The following is a 7,549-nucleotide window of genomic DNA, read 5'->3' as shown; positions in this document are numbered from 1 at the left end:
GGGGGGGGCACAGGGTCTTGGCACAACTTGTAGCAGAGGCGGAAGGTGAGGATGAGGAAGGCGATGACTACGATGGTGATGGCGATGATGAAGAACGTAGTCCTGGGGACACGGGGAGGTGTGTGCTGGGGGTTGGCACATACCCCCTCCTTGGCACTCAGGGGTGGCTGCCCACCCCAGCCCTGTCCCCACACCTATGGGGCTTATGAGATCTCTCCATCTCCTCATCCCACAGCCCCCATCCCCACGGGCTCCTTCCAGGCATAGCACCCTCTGCGGGGTGCCCGTGACTTCCGTGCCCCCCCGGCCCCCTGCCAACGAACCAGGTGTCCCCCGGCCCAGCCATGTCACTTCCGTGCCAGAGCCGCCCTCTGGACCCGGGCGCACCCTACTCCCTGTGCCCAGCACCCCACACCCAGTGCCCTTTGCACCCTCCCTGCCCCACTGTGGACCTTGTACTGGGTGGGGGGCTCAGGGGGCACCCCCGTGGTGGGGCAGTTTGGGGTAAACTGGGCTTTTTTAGGGGTGGGACTATGCCAAGGGGTGCTGGCACCCTGCTGAGGAGAGAAGTCTCCAAACTGGGGAGGGCATGAGGTGACAGGGACTGCTCAGGGTGACAGGGTGTTCTTGGGGTGGCAGATGGGGTGCCCGGGGTGACAGGTGGGGTGCCAGGGTAACAGTAGATGGCTGGGGTGACACAAGGGGTGCTCAGGGTGGTAGATGGGGTGCCAGGGTGACAGTGGATGCCCAGAATGGTACTCAGGATGATGGCACAGCAGGTGCTCAAGGTGACAAAGAGGTTTCCCAGGGTGACACAGGGGATGCTCAGGGTGACAAAAGGAGTGCTTGAGGTGATAGAGGGGATCCCCGGGTTGGCACATCCTGGGGTTGTGCTCTGCTGCCAAGGCCAAGGTGAGGATGAGGAGGAGGCAACAAGGCTGAAAGCACAAGATCCCCCTGCAAGTGTGAAGAACCGTCGAGCTGCCAGCTCAGCACCATAAGCTCCCAGATCCAATCAGCTCCCTGAGCCCCATGCCAGGCTGAGCCGGGTGACACAGGGGGTGGCCCACACTCTGTCCCCTGGCACCGTGGTGGCATCGGTGAGCAGGTAAGTGGCCCAAGGGCAGATGGGGAGGTGGTGGAAGAGGGAATGTGGGTGGGGGTACAAGGGGACAGTTTGGAAGGGAGGGTTAGAGAAATAGAGGGTCGGCGGGGGGAATGAGCCGTGGGGTGCCCTAAGCAGGATCATCCCCCTAAGGAGTTTAGGGCTGCCTGAGGCACGAGGGCTTTACCACAGGGGTCACAGGCAGCTCCAGCCCCATAATTAGCTCAAGGGTTTAACGAAAGATTTGCCACCACGTGTCTTCCCATGCCTTGGCGGGGACCCCCCAAAATCAGCCTCTTGCTCAGGTAGAGCCCCCCAACCAGGCGAGACAGCTCATCCTGACTATACTGAGTTTGTCAGTCTCTGCTGCTGGACAAGGGGCTCCTTCACCCCCTCAGGGCCAGGTGTTGCCCCCTGAGCCCAGCCCGGGGTACTGGGTGGGTGCCCCCCCAGGGTATGAGGGGAATGGTGCCCGGGGCTTCTTTTGGGCTCCTAATTACACACCAGCCGCAGAAAGGGTGGAATTAAATCCCGGCTGGAGGAAGAAACATCCGTGTCGCCAGGTGGGTGCTGGCAGGCAAACCGGGCGGACACGCGAGCACCAGCACAGGGGGTGCACACACATGTGCACACATGTACACATACGCACACACACACACACATGCATCCCTTGGCACACGGAGCCCCGTGTGGAAGTCTCCCTGTGCCTGCAGGGCACCGCGGTGCCAACCCTCTGCCCGCTGCCAAGGCTGCCACGGTGCCACCAGCTCCGGCGCAGGGACAAGCGCCATCCCCAGCCGTGTCCCCGAGTGACCTCGTCTCGCCCGCTGCCCGTTTCCCCGGCCAGGGTGGTGTCACGGGAGGGGACACATGGGACAGCCTGGCACCGGTGCCACCCTGGCACAGCCACGCCAGGGAGGGTCACGCCCCCGTCGCTGCCAAACTCTTGTCGTGGCAGGAGGCAGGGAGGACCCCGGGCCCTCCCCGCGCTCCCCCTGCTCGCTTTGGGCTGCCTTGGCGGCGCTCGCAGACACGCGGTTGCGTAAGGGGCTGTGACAGGCCCCCCCCCAAAACGTGAGAACCAGCTGCGGCGGTAGCGGGAGCCCCATGGCGGGGCAGGGATGGGGCCCCGGGGGCATTCTCGACGTGCCTCAGTTTCTCTGGGAGGACGGGGGGCTGAGATGCCCCGTGTAGATGGATGTGCCCAGCCGTGTGTCCCTGTCCCCTCCTAGGGGCTGCTCAGGTCATCGAGGGTGCACACATGCGCTATGCTCACTGCCCTGTGCACACGTGCGTGTGCAAGCCTGTAACAAACATGTACAAACGTGTACGAGTGTGCACAAGTGAGCACGGTCACACGCATGACCGAGGTCCCCGAACGGACCCAGCCGCCTCTCCCTTGGCCGCCGTGACGCCGCAGAGGGAACATCTCGTGTCCCCCTGTCCCTATCCCCCCACCCCGTCCAGGCCACCGTCCCTTGGACCCCCTCCCCGCTCCCGCCTGGCCCCGTGCCCCCCTTCCCCACCACGGCCCCTCTCCACTCCCTCGGCCCAGCCTTTTCCCTTCCAGCTCCCTGTTTGAAGCTATTTTTTCCACAGCTCCTGCCAAGAGCCGCTAATGAGAAACAAACGGGCTCCTCGGCCGCGGCTGCTCCCGGCCCACACACCTCCGGCTGTGGGGACGGGGTTGCACCTCCCGGTGCCCTCCTGGCACCGTCCTCCCGCGGGCACCGCCGGCCCTCCTGGCACCAGCCCTGGGCACCTGCGTCTTCCCCATCTGGCACCGGCCCTGGGCATCTCTGTCCTCCCTGTCCAGCACCACTCCTGGACATCTCCATCCTGCCCACATGCCACCATCACTGGGTATCTCTATCCTGCCTCTGCGCCACCACACCAGGCATCTCCATCCCCCCATCCAGCACCATTCCTGGGAATCTCCATCCTCGCTCCATCCAGTAATGTCCCAGGGCATCTCTGTGCTGTCCATGAGCCACTGATCCCGGGCATCTAATTTGTACCCATCTGTCACCATCCCCAGGCAACACCAAACCTCCCCATCCAGCACCATCCCAGGGCACCACCATCCTGCCCGTGCGTCATTGTCCCTTGGCATCTCCATGCTGCCCACGTGCCACTGACCCTGAACAACTCCATCCTTCCCATTCAGCACTGTCCCTGGGCATCTTCATCCTGTCCCTCCAGTACCATCCCAGGAATGTCCATCCTGCCCATGTACCACCATCCCTGGGCATCTCCATCCTCTCCATCCAGCACCATCCCCAGGCACTTCCATCCTGCTCATGTACCATCATCCCGGGGGTCTCCACCCCCCCGCGCAGGGCAGAGCTGGGCCAAGCACAGGTCCCACTGTGTGTCCCCTCTTCCCCTGTGTCCCTCCCGCGGGGCCGCAGTCAGCACCGGGTGCCGGAGTGGTGTCGGATGGATGCTGGAGGCGGGAGGGAATGAGGCGGGAGGGAGTCCCGAACTATCTTCCCCACAGGGTCCCCCGCCCCCACCCTCGACTGCCCCGGGCTGAGCCAGAGCCGCAGCCAAGCCCGTGCTGTTCCAGTTGGCCCCATCCTGGCCCCAGTTATCGGCAGCTCCTCGGCCGGTCACATTTTCCACTGAGCCGTGTTTGTGTTTAAGCGGCGGCAGGGAGGAGGGGAGGGAGCACGGGAGAAGGGCAGGGACCCCCGGGTTCCCACCGCGGGGAGGGGGATGAGGTGGGGGGAAGGGGGTTATGGGGGCGGGGATGGGAGCGGGATTCTGACACAGGGAGGGAGTGCTGTCCAGGGATGGGAGCAGTACGAGGGGATGGGATTGGCATGAAGATGGGAGCAGTGCCCAGACTGGGAGCATGGATTGGGGTGAGCACTGCCTGGAGATGGAGCTACTCGAGGATGGGGATATCACCTGGAGCACGGACATGACCCGGGGGTGGAGGGGACAGTGTGGGGATGGGAGCACTGCTCAGGGCTGGGAGCAGCACCCAGGATGGGAGCAGGGCTCAGGGTGGGCACATCACCTGGAGATGGAGTGGTACCCAGGGACATCACCTGGGACTGGGGGGACAACAGGGGTGTAGAAGGAGTACCTAGGGCTGGGAGCAGTACCTGGGGATGGGAGCAATGCCCAGGGATGGGAGCAGCACACAGGGATGGAACACCACAGGGAGACAGTGCAGGCGCTGCCTGAGCTGAACCCTCTACTCCCCTTCATCACACCCTTGAGCCCCACAGCGGGTCACTTCCCTCCTCATCCTCAGGCTGTGGGAGCCCCTGGGGGGAGAAAACGCCCCCGTTTGGGGCTTACCCCCTGTTTAGGACCCAGCAGGTTCCTTGAGTGCGTTGGCCGGGCCGTGAGCGCCGGAGGGACGTCACGGGGCCGATCCTCGCCCTGCTTCCTCGAAGGAGCCGCCGCCGCTGCCGCTGCCAGGGTGACGCTGGCGGCTAGGGGCTGACCTGCTTTCTCTCCTCCAGCCCTCTCCCACTCCGGCATCCCTCCGGCATCCCTCTGGCCGGGCCTGGCCCTGCTGCAGAGCCAGTGTCGACAGCTTCCTGCGGAGGCGGAGGAATTTGGCACCCGGCCCAGGGCTGGAGCTGGACACCACAGGCAGCATGGCCACCCAGCACCCAAAGGCGGGAGAGCATCCCACTGACAATGGGGATGGGGGTCAGGTGCCACCGTGGAGGTGGATGGCGAGGGGAGGCCCATGTGGGTCTGTCTGTGGGTGCACACGCATCCAGCTGGGGCTGATTCATGTGCCTGTGTCATGCGTGTGCATGAGCAGTGGTTGCATGTACTGGGGTTGCACACGCAGGGGCTGCACACAAGTTTGTGTGGAGGGATGGAGAAGGGATGGAGGAGCAGAGGAATGGAGGGATAAATAAATAAGTAAAGGACTGTAATAGTGGGAGGGATGGATGGATGGATGGATGGATGGATGAATGGCAGGAAGGATGGTGGGATGGATGGATTCATGGATGGATTGAAGGGTGGAGGGAAGGATGGAGAGATGTAGGGATGAATGTATGTATGGAAAGCAGGATGGATGACAGGACAGATGGGATAAAGGACAGAGAGTGGAGACCAGAGGGGCAGCTGGCATAGGGACAGCTGTGCCATAGCCAAGGGGACATTTCAAGGCATGGCAACAACAGCCCCTAAAAGCAAGAAACCACCCTTGGGTTTACCACAAACCCCTTTTATTCCCCCAAAACCCTTCTCTGCTGTGGAGCAGCATTGACCCCCTTGCCCACAACTGGGATGAGCCCATGGGTGCCACAGGAGTCAGTGATGTGACACAGTTCTCTGGGATGACACCCAGCGTGTCCCCACAGTGGGGCCACACCTGTCCAGGCCTGCCAGTGCCCGTGGGACATGCTGGCTGCCTGCTGTGCCCGCGGGCAGGGGTGGGGGACTCACCTTAATCTCACCCTGACCTACATAGAGGGCTCAGTAGCACCTGTGGAGCCAGGCCCGGCTGCCCAAGCGTGTCCTGCCCTGCGGTACCAGCCTGTGCTGGCACTGGGATGGGCACTGGCACATGGAGCAGGGTGGGGTCTGCCCCTGGCACAGCTCCAGTCCTTCCCCTGCCATGGCTCCAGCATTGCCCATAGTGTGCCTCCAAGGACTGCCCGTGGCACAGTGTGGCATGCCCCTGTCCCTTCCCACGGCACAGCATTCTCATATCTTCCCATAGCACAGCATGGCACAGTGTGGCACACCACAGCCCTTGCCATGACACTGTCTTCATCTCTTCCCATGACATAGTGTCCCCAGTCCTGCCCCTGGCACAGTGTGGCACATCCCAGCTCTTCCCATGGCACAGTGTCCCCAGTACTGCCCATGGTAAAGCATTCCCAGTCCTGCCCATGGCACAGCGTGGCACAGTGTGGCACACTGTGGCATATCCCAGCTCTTCCCATGGCACAGTGTCCCCAGACCTGCCCATGGCACAGCGTGGCACAGTGTGGCACCTCCCAGCCCTGTCCAGGCCCCTGCCAGCTCCTTGGAGTGATACCCAGGGGGGTGGTCCCTGTGCTGCAGCCCCCCCCGGGGGGTGAGCAGGGTGGGAACCAGCCTGGCACAAGGTGGTGGGCCCTCCCCAGCCCCCCCAGCTCCTGGCACAGCCCTCGGGCCCCCCTTCGCCTGCCGACGTGGAGGCTGCGCCGGAGACGTGTCAGCGGTGGGATGGGAGCCAAGGGTATCGCCTGCGCCTGCCCCAAATGTCGGGGGGGGCAGGGAGGGGGTGAGGGCCGTCAGCAGCCGTCCCGCCAAGGGAGGAGGCACCGGCCGGCAGGGCCAGAGGAATGTGCCGGGCACCGCAGCCACTCAGCCGATCCACCGTCCCTGTCCCCACGTGGGGACACGTCTGCTCCCTGATAGGGCTCGTGGGGCGGTGGGCTGGGGGATCCAGAAGGGTTGGGGTGGGGGAACCCCCCTTGCAGCCCAGTGCTGCCTTTCCTAGGGGTCTGTGTGGGCACCGAGGGGGAGTCCCGGCGCTGGGCACAGCCCGTGACATGGGGACACTGCGGGCCACATCTGTGGCCCCGCCGTGCCTCAGTTTCCCCTCCCAGGCGGGTGCACACGTGTGCAGGGACAGCGACGGGCCGAGCCCGGCGGAGGGTGGGGTTAGGTTATTTTTTTTGGGGGGGGGGGGGGGGGGGGAATGTTTTAAGTTTTTTTGGCTTTGCCCCAATTTCATCCCTTTGAAATCCTTTTGTGGATAGCCCCGCCCCTTCCTACACAAGCCACACCCACGCTGTCAGACCACGCCCCTCACCCCCCATCATCTCCCCCTCCATCAACATCCCCCCCCCCGCTCTATTTCCACGACGGCCGGATCCTGCTGCCAAAGGGACGTGGCGGGGATGGGTGCGGGGATGCCGAGGGGACAGGGGGACACGGGAGGGATGGGGGGATCCCATCAGGAATGGGGAGTCCGTGGAGATTGGGGGACACTGTGGCGATGGAGTGGGACCCCGTCGGGATGGGGGGACACTGTGGGGGTGGAGGGGGCATAGAAGGCGTGAGGGGACACCCTGGGGATGGGAGAACGTTGTGAGGATGGGAGGATCCCGTCAGGAATGGGGACTCTGTGGGGATGGATGAAACATGGAAAGAATAGGGGGGATCCCATCAGGAATAGGGACCCCGCGGGGATGGAGAATAACGGTGGCGATGGGGGAACCCTGTCAGGATGGGAGACTCCGTGGGGATGAGGGACACGGCAGGGAAGGGGGGGACACTCCCATGGGGAGAAGGAGGCCGTGAGGGAAGGGTTAACCCCCTCCCCCCCCTTAACTGTGCTGGTCCCATCCCCTGGCAGGGAACTGGGATGAACTGGGGCGCGAGGGGAGGGAGGGCTGAGAGAAGATGCTGACGTGGGGCTGGAGAGGAGGAGGAGGAGGAGGAGGAGGAGGAGGAGGAGGAGGAGGAGGA

General features: G+C 63.8%; 1 long non-coding RNA gene across 1 annotated transcript; it reads left to right on the top strand.

Moving 5' to 3' along the window:
• Nucleotides 1-2,652: 2,652 nt before the first annotated feature.
• LOC113959662 lies at nt 2,653-5,007 on the top strand. The gene is made up of 2 exons (XR_003531897.1): nt 2,653-2,968; nt 4,585-5,007. It is a non-coding gene; the product is annotated as an uncharacterized LOC113959662 (long non-coding RNA).
• The last annotated feature ends 2,542 nt before the right edge of the window (nt 5,008-7,549 follow it).

The sequence above is a fragment of the Corapipo altera genome, unplaced genomic scaffold, assembly GCF_003945725.1.
Source record: "Corapipo altera isolate COAL_440 unplaced genomic scaffold, ASM394572v1 226, whole genome shotgun sequence".
NCBI lineage: Eukaryota > Metazoa > Chordata > Aves > Passeriformes > Pipridae > Corapipo > Corapipo altera.
The sequence above is the reverse complement of the archived record's forward strand: the minus strand, read 5'-3'. Positions and strand labels throughout refer to the sequence as shown.